This window comes from Buteo buteo, chromosome 4 (genome assembly GCF_964188355.1).
Source record: "Buteo buteo chromosome 4, bButBut1.hap1.1, whole genome shotgun sequence".
Classification (NCBI taxonomy): domain Eukaryota; kingdom Metazoa; phylum Chordata; class Aves; order Accipitriformes; family Accipitridae; genus Buteo; species Buteo buteo.
Window position 1 is genome coordinate 57035021 of NC_134174.1, and position 15803 is coordinate 57050823.

Genomic DNA, 15803 nt, shown 5'->3' on the forward strand with positions numbered 1-15803 from the left:
CTACACCTCTGCATTCACACTGTTTCCAGCCAGGGCTGGGCTGCACTCACTCCAACACCACTCGCATAAGACTGTCTAAGTGGGGGTCTGCAGTGCAGCATTAGTGATAAATTTGGGTGAGAGAATCCCAACCTGCCCTATGCAGAATAGCTGATATATCTGACCACTCCAGCTCCACCTAACTATATGGCATGCCAAAGGCCACAGAAAGAGTAAGGTCTGGGATTCAAATCCCTGCCTTCCAGCTCCATCTGCTCCTTTTTTCACTTGTTCCAGCCTATCCTAAGTACTTCTCCACATAGTCCTGTTCCTGAGCTTTCCCATGGCTGTATAGTTCACCTATTCCTCTTCCCTTCCTCCTCTGTCTTTCATCTACCTTTTTGCTGCCTTTAGTATGTCCCACAAGCTTCCAAAAAGCCTTGGTCCAGGGCCAGATGCAATAGTGCTGCTGACAGGTTAAAGAAGGGGATGGAGGGGCTGTACTGCAGCATGAGAGCTCCATCCCTACTCCATCCCACAGCCCAGAACAAGGACAGTGAACAGGATGAACGGTGAGGTGATTTTTCCCTTAGATTCCTGTGTAAATCCATTTTATCTCACCTCTTCATTCAGAATTTGGTATGGGCAGAAAATGAAGCAAAGAGTGGAAGATCCAGTATATTTGCTGAGGAAATGTATCACTCAAGAAATCAAACATTTTTCTGACACTTTATAATGGATAAAAAAACATGTAGGAGGTCCCAGGGCCCTGATTTTACAGCTGGGACATGACCTTTACAGGCTGATTGCCCTTAGTGCAAAGTGTTGGGAGGGCAAGCAGATCTGAGACTCTAAACCAAATCAGCAATGGGTTTTAAGGGAAGGGAATGTGAGAGGAGCTAGACCAGGAAACTCTTACCAGGGCACAGTGATTACACAATGCCTCTTTGTGCTTTCAGCTATGCTTTGGAGCAGTATAGGCTAGTTGACCAGGTGATTAGCACTACAATGACATTTTGCTTATTGTGTCAGTAAATGTCAATAAATCCTGAGTAGAATCCAGTTAAAAAAAAAGCTGTTATTATTTTACTCACTCTGACATGGAATAAAGACAGTGAAATAAATATGCCACCTTCATATATACTGTCCTCTTGACCACAAGACCTTCTTGTTTCATTCTTACCCTTCCAGAGTCCTTCCCTTGAGAGAATAAGAATTAGAATGAGAACAACAAAATTGGCTTGTGGAAAGGACTGTGATGGGGAGGAGTGGATCTAGTAAATCAGGAAACATTTCAAGCCTGGTGGCCTCACTGGATGTGGGACCTTCCAGGAACCAGAAGCTTCCACACATTTTGTCTCTTAAGCTACCAAGGTTATAAGAGATGGAGAAGCTTCCATCACTCTTCCCAAAGTGGTCACAGAGATTTGAACTGTCTCTAATACAACTTTTTAGGTCAAACATTTTAGATCACTAAGGAATTCTGCAATTCATTTTCCTGGAATACCTCCCCTTCTCGGTACACTTTCAAGTGAACTTCAACTTCTTTGAATCATGCCACCGTTTCATTCTGACTTTTTCTTACAAAACAATGTTTCAAAGTCCTACCATGTGAGAAATAGCAGCATGTTTTATTTTGGTTTGCTTTGTGGCTTTGGTTCCTTTTTTTTTTTTTTTCTTTTCCTTTTCTCTTTTCTTTCCCTTCCCTTAAAAAAGGTTTCTCATTGGAAAGTTCTTATTGATGGACACTTCCTCACCTGGATGAATTTACTTACAGAAACTACAAGGAAGTGGTCATCCCAACATCTTTTCTTTATTATGCCTTCCCATTTGAAGTGGGAGCTGAGGCACAAAATAGTTTAATTGGTTTGCCTAATGTGACATGGGAAGTTTGTGGGAACTGTACCTAAATCTATGGCACACAGAGGCTTGAGCACAAGGCTCTTCATCCACTTCTCCATTTTATCTCCAGCTTTCCATGAATACATTCATCAAATAAATTTATGAGAGGAAGGAATAAATTTGAAATCCCTGTTATGGAATATTTCCAAGCAAGGATTTAATATTCATCTTATTCTAACGAGGCATTTGATGCCTCTCCAGTTGGAGCATACAGACTTGTAACTGTTGGACCAGGGTCTGGCTTTCAACAGCTTGATATTTGCGATGGATGGCTTGGACTCCATCTGCAGATGATGAATAATTCATAGAAATCAAATGGGAGACACTTGTAAATGACAGCTAAACACAAGAAAGACAGCTCCTTCTTTGAAATGGACAGTTTTCAAGGAATAGAAGAACCAAATTTTAAAGTAATAAGGAACCTAGTGTCCACGTCTGGTTTAGCCCTTACTTGTCCCCAGTATCTCTCCCTAAACTGTTAACAGTAACCTGGAAAGAATAGGACAAAAAATTGAAGACATACAATGTGGTGTGATAGACTTTCTCAGCACTGTCCTTTGCTAAATCTCTGGCATTTCTGTGTATAACTCAGGAGGGAATTTAATCTGTACAATAACTGAAATTGCTTCTATTCCAAGAAGTACAGACTGTAATTGCATTTTTTTTTCTACTATTATTATCTCTCCTTGTTTTCTGGATTCCTATTTGGAAGCTTTAATGGAAAACATTTACCCTAATTTAAAAAACAACCGCACAAAATCCACATACTTCTCTTTTGTTCAGACTGGTTTTGGAGCTACCCATGTTGATTGCTTGCAGGGTTTGGTTCTTTTAAAAATTTCTTTGTCAATTATGGATCAATGGACAGTTTTTGTTAAATCAAGAAGATTTGGCAAAAGGAAGAAAAGCAAAGAGGGGGGGAAATGAAGCACAGAATAAATGTCTAAGAGAAGAAGCTGTGATCTGACTGGCTAGGATGGGGGGTAAGAGTTTGCTAAAGACAGAATACTGGGCCAGCAGCACCAAATTGTGCAGTCTTACAGAAGAAGGGTCTCTGTGCCATTCAGATGATGCTGGCATTTGAAATCTACACTGGGACTATTTTTTAGAATGCAGTTCCCCTTGCATCTCAGTTTTATCTTCTCCTTTACCCTAATCCTCAAATTATTGAAGATTGCTCAGATTTTTTAGCAGCAGCCTCCAAGATTGGTAACTTTTATCTTAAACAAACACTTAAATAAGAAATGGACACCTCTGATGGGTGTAAAAGTTTCTGTGCAAGCATAGACTGAACTTCCCAGCTCAGCAGCCATTCAAAGAAGTCTGGTTTTTAAAAACAAAGGTGACAACTCTTCAACAAATTCAGCCTCCTTCCTCATTCTTGTGGCCATAGTGCCTCTTCTTCAAAACCTACCATCTTTATCAAAGTTAAGTTGTCAGGTGTTACTCCAGCTTTGAGGCCAAATCTAATTTTTGTGATAAATCTATGCCAGATGCTTGAGTCAGAGACACCTTTAGTTAAGTCAATGTATGTTACTCGGAGAAATATCATAACTAGACTATCAAAATCCTCTCATTTTTATGCATGTATTATATCGTCTCTGGCCTAGATAGGCTGTGGACAGTACACAGGATGTCTCATGATATCTCATATCTAAACAGGCTTTTCTCGCTATCTTTCCTTTTTTCTTTATCAGCAATGACAAACGCCATACCTAAATTCTATACCATACCTCTTGTACAAGCAGACAGAGCAATATTAATATTCAAACCTGAGCCAAACCTGGGGTGAATTTCTGAGTTTGGCACAAGCCTTTATGACCATCTGCAAGTAGTTCAATTCTTATATACGTAGGGTACAAAACCAGGGAATGGCTCTTAACACAGGCATAAGCAACCTCCAGGAGAAAGTTCTGTAGCTGTGGATGGAAACTTGAAGTGCTTCTGGAACAAAACCAGTAGTGATTATGTACTTTTAAAACAGTTCTTTGCCTTCTTATTCTGTGCTTGTAAGTTCTTCTCTCACTGGTTGCACATAGGACTGCAAAACAGCATTTACATACAAATAACCAATCACTGTAGTTATTTTAATTATGGCACAGGGAGAGATTCCTTCATTTAACTGGGTTGCTGATAATGTTGGGCTTCAGACTCTCATGTTGATTGCAGAAGGAAAGCAACTTTTTCAGCTCTTTCTGGGGAAAGCAGTGAGAAAAGTCCCAGCCTTGCCAACAAACGGCTTAGGGACCTGCCGAAGAATTGCAAGACTTGGGTCATTAGCCCTCCTCAGCCTCTCTGGATTTGAACTCACATTTTTCCTAACCTGGGCTTGATCACTGGTTTAACAGACATTGAGGCAGAGTGAAGGAAGGAGCTTTGCTGTTCTTCCTTCTGAAGCCGAGTCACTGTGTAGCCAAGGACATACCAGGAGTAGGTTAAGCAAGAGCAATAACCTCTGTGGACTGGAGGCATTCTGAGTTTATGGCACTGCACTGCCAAGCTCCCAGCAGCCTGGGGAAAAAATAGTGCATTTAGGCACCAGAGATGATGAGGTACAAACTGAATAAATAGGTATTCTTTCTGCTGTCTTGGATATAGGTGGACTGCAGTCATTCTTCAGGTGCCGTGTACTTCAGCAGTGGGGCTCCTTGTCATGGAAAACTGGTTATTCAGACTGACTTGGGTTCAAAAGAAACTGTATAAATTCATGTATAAAAATCCTTTGAGAGCTATGAAATATGAAGGTAATACTCCTGGCTCAGGGAGTGCCTGTGCTGCCAGCACTGGATGGTAAGACTTTCTGGTCAGCAGTATCCTGCGCTCACTGTTCTTACTCACACCTGGGCATGGGGATAGAGAAAAGATACCAGGTCTGATGGCCCTGTTTTCTGATCCCTTATGGTCATTCATACAATTTCAAGTATACCAACACTAACTCGGGTGCATCTAGGAGCACAAAATCAGTCCTATAGTGAGCTTGCTTAGAGCAAAGGTTGGATCTGAGGAAAAGCCCTTGGGACAGGCTTTCTAGGTAGAAAGCCAACAGCACTGTGTGGGTCTCTGCTACAGTGACAAGGTTCCCTCTGGGCTGACAGCTCTGAAGGCTCTGCTGTCTTCTTTCCCAACACCCAGCCCCTCTCTCAAGCCTGGTACAGCACCAATGCTTCTGGTTTAACTCACTCAGCGGAGCTCCCTGTAGCCCAGCCCAAGAAAGCCAGTTGTCACAAGTTCCTGTCTAGCTTTCCAAGTCTCTCCCTGCTCCTTGCTGATTTTCCTTGGCACGGGCCTTTCAGCAGACATGAGGCAAACACTAGACGTGTGGCAGCTGTGCTGGCATGGCCAGAAAACACATCAGTGGGAGATCCAGAAGAACAGATGCAACCCAGCAAGCCTGTGCGGACTGTCTGCACAAGCCTCTCCGAGCCCAAAGCGGTGCCAAGTGCCTCAGCAACATGCAATGGGCACCATGCCCTCCAAACAGACAGACATGAGCACTGACAAACCAGAGACCACATCCAAGTATTAAACATAGGCTTGTTGTGGGGCACTTGTCCTAGCCAGACAAGTCAAAACAGATGGCCAGACCTGCAGATTTTTGTTTTACACATCTTAATTACACAGCATATTCACTGACCCTGTTGGAAAGGCTGTTTTTTAGGACCTTCACTGTGCGCACAATTGAGGTTTTAAAAGATATGTCAAATGTGTGACAGGGGAACAATTGCCCTATGGAAAGAAGCAGCTCATTACTCTGTCTTTGGTAGATGATGTTTATATAGGAGGGAGCTGGGCTATAATTAATCAGATTAAATTCAGAACAGATATGTGCAAGATATCCCAGTAAGAAAGAAAAAAGCAGACTCAGTAAAGTGCAGTGAGGAGGAGCTGGCTGTGCAGCCAGGCTGCAGATCAGGCTCTGAGGATTTTTGTAGGCCACAAGATGAATGGGATTCAGTAGCACACTGCTGTTAAAAAGGTAGACCGCTTTCCAAAATAGGCTCTTGGCTGCCACCAATTTGAAGCTCAGAGAAGGTGGTCTCTCTGTACTTAATAACCTTCACTGGAACTTTTTTTTTCCCTGTTGCTGAATTTGCAAGACCTGCAAAGTAATTATTTCAATGCCCTCGTGAGGTCTTGTGGTAGGGTATAATTTTAGACATCCTACATTAACAGACATTTAGACAAAATGGAGAAAGTCCAAAGGAAAGCAACATGGGTAATAAGAGGTTGAGGAAACATGACCTATAGAGAAAGGCAATAGAAATGAGGTCTATTTAATCTGAAAAAGTAAGAGAGGCCTATAATGACAGTTCTCTACACTGTCAAATGCTCTTAACGGCACTGGCAGAGCTTAGCTGTTTTTTGAAGGTGATAGGGCATGGTGTAATCAACTTCATTTGTTAGTAGGACGTGACAATTTAGGATTGAAAATGAGGAATTTTGCATGCAAACTTGAAGGAGGATTTTAAGATATTAAATTATAAATTACACCACAGGATCTAAGGAGAGGATGTCATTAACAAGCACTGTCCAACTCTGATATTACCCCACAAGACAGCAAAGATATTTTTACATCACTGCCATGACAGAGTCATGCTGTCTGTATGGTAAATCAGGACAACCTTTCAAAGGAAATTTCAGAAGCCTCTATTTCTGATATTTTCAAATTTTCCCCAGTAACTTTTTACAAAACCATTCTTGAAGTTCTAAAACTTTACTCAAGTAGAGTTGTAGCAGCAGCTCTCCTATGTCAAGGCGGAATATTAGCAGAATAAGATGCTTTTGAAGATGAACAAAGGCGGCACCTGTAGTTCTAACGTTTTAGGCCTGAGCTTTCCTGCATGTTGCTTTCTTGCTTGCTCCAGGGGTTAATGAAGCCACTTTTACAGAAAAGCAAAGTTCAAAATTAGCAGGGTGCTAGATTTCCCACATGCATAAAATCTGATGTCAGAAGAGACCTTCATGTCTATCTAGTTTCAGAACAGGCCATTTCAATGAGTAATTTTTGCTCCATGCTCTTATTTTAGGGCTTTTTGTGAATTTCTTCAATATACTTGGCCTTGGACAGCTACAACTTCTTTGCTGGATATCATATCCTTTACTTAGAGAAAGAGATTGGGTAGATGTGCCCATGCCAATATTGGGTTCAAGTGCGAAGTGACAGACCTTGAAGAGTAACCAACAGACACACAAACATCTTGAGAGAAACATGCACACGCACACATACTCTCTCCCTGAGATCATCATGCAGAGGAAATATTCTCCTCAGTACATTAGCCACAATGCACCCTGGTAAGTCATTGGTTCAGATGCATGAAAAATTGAATATTAAAAATGTGTCTTATATTTGAATTTTTTAAAAAAGAGCCCAAGATCTAATAAGCCTCGAGGTATTTATAATATTCTCATTTGGAAGTTACAAAGCAGTCAAGCTGGATATGTACTAAATACAAGAACAAATAACCATGAATGAAATGTTAAGAATTCAAAGCCAAAACCATTTGCTAAAAAGCATAAATAGAGCATCATTTCAATTGGTCAGCTGCCAAATTAAATGTAAAAAGAGACTAACCAAAATAAAATCAGAGCAGAAAATGTTATTAGAAATTAAGCTAACAGAAAGTGTATGCGTGCATTTTCTTGCTTTTGTGATTATTAGGGGCATTTTTTGGGGAGGGAGAGGAGTAAGTTTAAAGAGCAGGTGATAGGTTTGCCTGTCAAAATAGCAGGATGCTCTGGTCAACATCTAATGAAAAGAAAGTAAATAATGTAAAACATATGTTTCTCTATCCAATCATGTTTGTAACAGAACAACTGAGCTCTCTAACCAAGTGTTACTGTGAAGGATTTGAGTGGTGGTGCAGGGGATTAGATGCAGAGAGGATACCTCCATTTGCATTTTTGAAACACTGTGAGAGTGTGTCCTAAAACCTATCACTCTGCATGTCCAGGTGTCGCTGGAGGTGCAGCCCTGGACATGTCTGGAGAGCACTCTCAAAGCAGTTGGGACGTCCCACCCCAGCATCGGGGGGACTTGGTAGAGCAGGTGACCCCTGACTATTTACACGGACGGTCTGGGGAGGCAGCAGTGGGTGACAGTGAGCCAGCAGGGAGCCTGACCTGCTCCTGGACACCGCCGTGCTGGCACTTCATGGAGCAGATGATGCCATCAGGTTTCACACCCCATCCTTCTCCTTGGGTGGTGAGAAGTGTAGATCATATCAGGGAGACGTGTGCTGGGGACATGGCTGGGAACACCCTCACCACTGCTGTCACAGCAGGAGCCACCTCGGGCTGCCTTCGCTTACGCTGCCAGTACCAGAGCAATTGCTTTCAGGGATGGATGAAGCCATGGGGAGTAGGGAACAGTGTAGGAAAGGGGGAGGATGGCATAGAGCAGAGTATCTCTATTTCCAACACAGAAGAGAGAGACCTAAGAGGGATTTTTGCAGAAAGGGAGCTCTTCCAGAGGAGCCCACCCAGTTGTTAAGGGGCCCAAATGCTCTCTAAAGCTCTGTCTCATCAGTATGTAGGAAAGAAGCAGAGGCTAACTCTGCTTTCTCACGTCAAGGAGAAGAAAAATCTCCCCCTTTACTTTCTGGAGTCCTCTTGTCCCATGTTGCTTTAACCCCTCATCATTAAAGAGCATTCCTTTTGCAGCCTGCTCTCCCACTGGTCATGGAGGAAACTCCTAAGAAAATCACGTCAGTGGGCCCTCTATTCCTGTCCCTGCTACATGAATTGTGGAGTTAACACAAGATCTGTCCAGACATGTGTAGGGCTCTTACTGAGTAAGAATATTCACACATGGTGCTATCCAGAAACAAGTGGCTGGTCCTGAATAACTTATTCCAGCACAACTTGATGTTGAGACAAGCTCTTCAGGAAAGAAAAGAACCTGTCATCAAGGAGACTTAAATACAGATGGCTGAGAATTTTTTCTCCAAATATTTTCTTGATTAAACAGACATTTCCATTTTAAATTGGATGGAAATCCAGAAAATCAAGCATTTAGTTTTCTGGCATAAACTCAGCATTTTTTCATCAAAACAGTTTTGATTTCTGTTGATCATAGATTCTTCTTTTCAGTAAAATCAAGTTTGCAACCAGATGTTTTTATACTTTTAAACAAAATAGGGGGCTGGCCACTGTTGATTGTAAGACTCTTTTTATTAAAACTTGCCTACTTACAACATCACTAGGACACCTGCTAATAGAAACATGACTGCATATTGCAATTGTTGCAGTCACCACCGCTTGTGTTTGCATCGCAAAATCATCCATCGCAGTGCCGGTGTCCGAAGGAAAACCTCAGGAACTGTTAGTGGTAATTACTTCCATGCCATTTTGGATGACTGCAAGAAAGACTGCCTATTAGGTCTTTTACAGGTTTTGTTTCAGACATGCCTTCACCTCTCCCAGGCAGAGCTGTCTCAAGGCTTCTCATCCATACAGGCACGTGTGGTGGGAGCTGTGCCCAGGCTGTGCTGCCCTGGTGTCTGCTGGCTTCACCTCTGCGGCAGCCTGCTATCACGTGTGAGAATCCGGGGCCGCACACGGGGCAGTGAGAACCAGGATCCATGGCCAGTTCAGCTGACAGCAGGGCTTGGGCTGTGGCCAGACTGAAAAAGCAAATGTTGACCTGCAAGCAGAGACAGAAAGGCTTTGGTTTTATCCTCTGTGCCCTAGCAGGGAGGCTTGGTTACTGCAGGAAGACGGTGATACCTTACCTTTGCCATGTGGCTGGAAGCAATTCAGCCTAAGAGCATGGTTTGATTGATGTGGCTTGTCTGTGCAGCTTAGATTAACTGGGAGAAAGACAAGGTACAGCTAGTGGAGTAGCTGCAGGATTCATAGATGCCTGCAGAGCAGAGCAGTAATAATGCCTTGTGAATCTCTATTTAACAGGTCCAAAATTTGTGAGGAAGAGCAAGCAAAAAGAAAACCCCAAATCATATTTTAGACATATGAGGAAACACTCTACAGCTCTGCCCATGCCATTTTGAATTAGCAAGTTGTTCTCAAACAAGGTGTAATGGGAAATAAACCCTAATGAAAGCAAACAGTACCTTGTGTTTCACAGCCTGTCACTTTGCTTGTTTGCTACCCAAGAGGAAAGCGCTGAGACATTTCTCACAGAAACAGTTTTAGTCTCCATGCAACTTAATACTGACAGAAATACACCCACTAGTACCGCTTCTCTCCTCTACAGATATATTATCTTTTCTGTTTTCCTTTCAGGATGAACAGGACAAAAACCATCTACTTGTTCCACACACCTTCAATCTACCTGTTGTTATAGGGCAAGACTTTCCTCTACATAGACCACAATGAACTTTAAATTAGGAGGGGGAAAGTAACAAAGGGAGAGATAAACTTTGTTTTCAATGAGCAGGAGAAGCAGAGCTAGGAGAAGATCTTCCTCAGAAGATGCTCTTGCTCAGACTTGTCAGGGGGGGTTCAGGTGAGGACCCGCTGGCTAAGCCCTAATCTCATTTAACACAACTGGGAGCTGATTCACTGACAGGCAACTGCCAGCTTTTCCCAGGGCTGCCACATGCCCAGCCATCAGCCGTCAGCCCGGCTTTCCACAGCACTGATATCATCTGAGTAGTCAATAACCATTTTATAACCCTCTACAGGCTCCTGCCTAAGGCACTTGTTCAGTTTGCTTGACCTTTGACCTGGCCTTAAATTTACTGACAGGATTATGGACACTGGTCCTGTCAAAGCTCATAACACTAATGAATCTCAGAGTAACTCAATGATTTTCATAGAACCTCACCTCCAGGAGTCATGTGAATTTCATGTGATTCACTCTTACAAACTATAGACTTATTAATTCTATAATTTTTTATAGGTTTGGGGAAAAAGCTGTAAAAAAAAAAAATTGGTCATTGTATCATGAAGACATAAAACTAGAAGACCCATGAAATACTCCATAATTAATTGCACATAAAGAAACATCATGTAATGTAAAAAACCAGCCAAGGGTACAGGGGCACCTGGCTCATAGGTGCCAATATTTGTAAAATGGGTGCTTTGTACCCACAGAGAGACCGTCCATCAGTGAGACAGGCTGAGCTGGTTCCCTAGAGCTGTGTGTTCAGCAAAGGCCCCAGCAGCATTTGAGCAATTTAGCACTTTCCAGGAAGCCAGAAAAACTAACACAGCCTGTTTATTTCCTCTTTCTTTCAGTACTCCCACGCTGGTGCCTCTGTAAAGGAAAATATTGATGGATCTGAAATATGTACGACATAGGCTGGGAGTCCATGGCAGTCGTCCTCTAGCAAGCTGTTTCTGAGGCTTTTTCCTTTAGTGAGACCACGAATTATTCTCCATCTTTCTCTTACTCTTTTTTCCTGGGCATATGAATTTGCCACCTGTTAAGGTGTCGCACAATTACAACTGCCAATGGCATGGAAGAAGAAATAGCAAAGTTTGGTCTACATAAGATGTTTGCAGGAGATTTCAAGATTCAGTAAAGGAATAATTTCCCCACTTAAAAAAAAGGCAGAGAATAACATTTCGGGCCAGCCTGTCAACTTTTTAAAATTTCACTGAAATTTCTGCTGATCCATTTAATTTCTAGAGGGTATAAGGCTTCATTTCAAAGTGTAACATGCCTCGAGATCCCTATTTATGTGCTTAATATTTTTGAACCATATCCTTCATTGGGTTGCCATGAAAGATAGTGAGAAAACTTCAGTGAAAACTGTTTAAAACCCTACTCCTTTTTACATGATTTGCAGACAGAACTGGGCTGGGTGGTCTCTAGTGGCTGGAAATGGGGACAGTGGGAACCCGCTCGCAGCTGGAGGGAGCCCTGTGGGACACAGAGAAGTCTTGAGGTGGGAAGTGATCCGGTGCAGAGTGTCAACTCTTCCAACAACAGCCAAAATCAAGACATCTATAGGTGCTGTCCCCACTCCTACACTCCATCCCTTCTGTAAGCTTAAATAAAATTGCTTTGCCTCAGTCTGAAGTTCTCACTTCCACACACTGGAACAGAGAGGAGTGATTTGCAGCTCAATTCCTCCTTTTTACTAAAGCCCGAAGAGAAAACCCTTCCATCGAATGACTAATTCCCGCAGATGACTTCAAAACTCACTAGGGGGAGTTTAAACCTCGGTGAGAAAAGCAAGGAGCAGAGAGATTGCTTAGAAAACCCAAACTGAGAGGATCTCATCCAGTCCTTTTGTGCCAACGTTTTCTCGTAGCGAACAAAGAACACACCCTTTGGAGGATGTGCCTGGCGCTGTGCATCATCCAGTAGAAGCCACAGCACAGCCATGCTGTGAGCAACTTCCTAGTGTGAAAATGGATCATGGCAGCTGTAATAATGCAAGATACAAGGAAACAACAATGAAACTTGTTTTTTCAATATATGCAGAGAAATGAATTATTTTAGTAATGGACAGAGGTAGGTGAGTGCTGAAATCTCTCAGTGTTAACCTGCATTCTCTGCTGAGCCTTCATTTGGTCAAGGAGAAAGAACTCAGCAATATGACAGAAACTGTGCTCTTTTTACCCTTTCAAAAATTAACCCCTTTTCACTTTTATGCAAAATTCATAGCAACCCAAAACATTTCAGAAACAGCCTTATTACTATCATTTCCTTTCCTTTCAGAAAGTACATTCCTTTCTGAAAATATCTGGTAAAAATAATAGCTCCACCTTCAAGGGGTGTTAGATCACAGCTGGTAGCCAAAGATCAGACACAACCACCTGATAAACCCTTTGAAACCCAAGCAGAGATGCTTTAACATCCAGAAGGGATAGTTATTCATGTGGTTGCATTTTCTTCTCCTATTGTATCCCCACGTATTCGTCTGTTAGGCTTCTCTGTTCTATCTCACTTCTAAGACCCCAGTGAATCAAGACCCTGAATTTGCTCTTTTCCTGGCAAACCCCCTAAGGCAGAGTGCCCAGTGGCTCTGCAAACCACAGACAATGATTGCTTTAATTTGTATTATTTTCTGTGTTTTTAGCAGCAAGTTCATGCATTTTTAAAGAGAGAACAAGGAATTTCTACACAATGAAAGCAATGTCTAGCAAAAAATTTTATCGGGGGTTTTGTCTATGCCTATTTTGATAAAGCAATTTGCAAAATAATTCTACCCTCAAAAAACCAAAGTAGCACTGGGGTTTGAGTTTGTGATTTTGCTTTATCCTGTCTCACAGGTGATTCACTTCCTGTGCTCTCCTTTTGTCATTGGCATTTTATGTTCCAGAACAGGATGATTTTCACAAACTATCATTCTGTGTAGCCTAACCACCCTCTTCAAGAGGACAAACCACATTGTTTTGTGGGGAACATATAGTCTAAAAGGCAAATTTGGCCTGAAGAGAAATTTTTTTCAGCAATTAGATCAAGATGTCACACTCTCTCATTTACTCATGGCTCTCTAAAATATAGTTCATAATTTAAAAAAATCTATGCATGTCTGTTTATTTAATAATTCTGTTCATTTGTTTAAGCCTTTGTAGAATGCTTAAAATACTATCCCTAGCAAGAGGCCATCTAAAACCTTTACAAAACATTATACTGTATTGTATTTCATGCTAGTAATTGAAAGAAAATAAATCATGTTATTTTTCTCCTGATTTCTATTTCTTTCATGATTTCCTCAATAAACAGGCATTAAGAAGGAGCCTGTCCTTTCGCCACAATGTTGTTTGTTTCTATAATTGAGATAAGTCAGCTTGATGTCACAGCAGGAATTTAGGATTTTCTTTTAGACCAGAGGATGGAGTGGTGTACTTCGGCTGTAACTCCCCTTCTCATTAGAATAATGTTCCATGGGTGCCTGTCTGAAATCATGTGAGTGATGGAAGTCTTTTAAGCACAAACCTAGTAAGTATCATAAAACCGAAATGCTCTGGCACTGTGTCCTGGTTAGGCATGGTTAGAAACCTTTGCAAAGTTTCTTTTCCCTCAAGCAATTATTTTTGTAGCTTGTTCAGCTTCTCTGGAGATGCTTGCAGAAACTCAGTATTAGAAGGAGTGTTAAGCATTTCTTTCTATTGGAAATCATGGCCTACTTTGTACCTCCTAAAACTTCTTTCAGTCATTAAAAATGAGTGGAATGATCTCAGCTTAGTTTCAGGTTTTTCTGTATAGGTTTAGAGGAAGTTTCCTGGTGATCAATGTCTGCCTTTGTTCTGAACTGTCTTGACAGCCAGACATCTTCCTCAAATGTCTGCAATCCCAATTGTAGACCTCCTGATAGGTATTTAGTTAGTGCAGAGGGGAAATATTTTGCAGATGGAAGGTCTAAGACTAGAGAAGGGAACCTAGGAAAGCATAGATGGAAATCTGGTGACAGACTGAAAGAGAAGGAGGAAGGGAAACTGAAGAACAGGACTTTATGTGAGTACACAATTGGGAGTGGGGGGAGGGAGAGAGCAAAGGACCAGAAAGTGCACAAAAGTCAGAAGTGGCAAAAGGGCATTTATGAAACTTTAAGATGATGGGGGGGGGGGAGAGGATATTTGGTGGGGAGGAACAAAGAGATATGAAGAGAAACCTCTTCTCATCCTGTCCTTCTCCATCTGGTGCATGGAAGAAAACTGCCATAAAGGAAAGTAATCTTTTGGCTTCTCCTCCCATGTCCCCTAACACTATGTACCCATGTTAAGGGTCTCCAGATATTCACCCGATTTTCAGTCCAATTTTTAGTCTTCTAAAACTAATCAACCTTAGGTAGGGCTTTTGACAGCTGTCTGAGAAGAGATAGTGAGTGAAAAAATTTGGAGGTTCACCCTGAGTGATAGTACTGATGGTAGAGAGCAGAAAGCCCACTGCCTTCATCTCTCTGTCCTGTCCTCTGCAGACTCAGTAGCAGTGAGGAGCTGCTGCTCTGCTCTAAGCAGGGAGCATAAACATTTCCAGCAGGGAAAGTAAAAATTTGTAGACAAATATATATCCTTGTTACTCTGAGGATATATATTAGCAACTGAAGGGGAAAACAGGAACTTTGCAAGAATATTGCACTCAGCAGGACATACCACCACAAGGGGGTAAGAATGAAATTGTGCTGGAAAGAAACTTGAAAAAATTCTGAAACCAAAAGAAAGTTTGGTTGTGTGCAAATCTAGCCCATATCTCAGCAGTGTATTATATTCCATTGTCTTGTTTTCCCTTTGGGTGTTTATTTGCATTTAAACCGGCCCAACATCTGGTGGAGGATAGCATTGCATGTTTCAAACCCTTCGCTTGGATAGCATCACTTTAGAATGAATGAGTGCCTGAATGCACTGTGTAGAGAGTTCAGTGATTTGTGTGGTTGGGTTTTACACATTCATTTGGAGAGACAAGTGGGATTTGGAGCAGGTGACAAGGGAAGAACTGCATGTGTGGCTAATTCAACATGTACCACAGATTCTGGATGTAGGAAGAAAAGTGAAAAACATGGTGTGTTGCAGGCTAGATAAGAACACTTTTAAAATTATGTCTCCAGGATAAAAGGATAGCTTTGAGGAGCATTGTTGCTAAATCACAAGGAACCGCACAAACAAGAAGAAAAACAAAAAGAAAGGTAATGTTTGTTAATACCATGGGAACTCTGTGGACACACAGAAATCTATTTGTTATAATCCAGTTTCTAGCTCTCTCTTTTCTATAAATGCGAACAATTTGTTCAGCTTGTCTGCTTGTCTTTTGCACTGGATTTCTAACAAAATGCCCTTAGTCCTGGCAAGTCAAGCAAGATGCATGATGACGTGCCAGCTTCCCTGAAGCATCTTAGGGACTACTGATTGCACATCCATTCACCTGCATATAATCCACTTATGTTTGTCTGCTGCAGACAGTGGCATTCAGCTACCTCTCACGTGTTTTCCCCATAGTCTCTGATACCCACTGCAGACCTAAAGGATGTGCAATCCTTGGTCATGATCTTGAGTCATTTGGGAGGCTG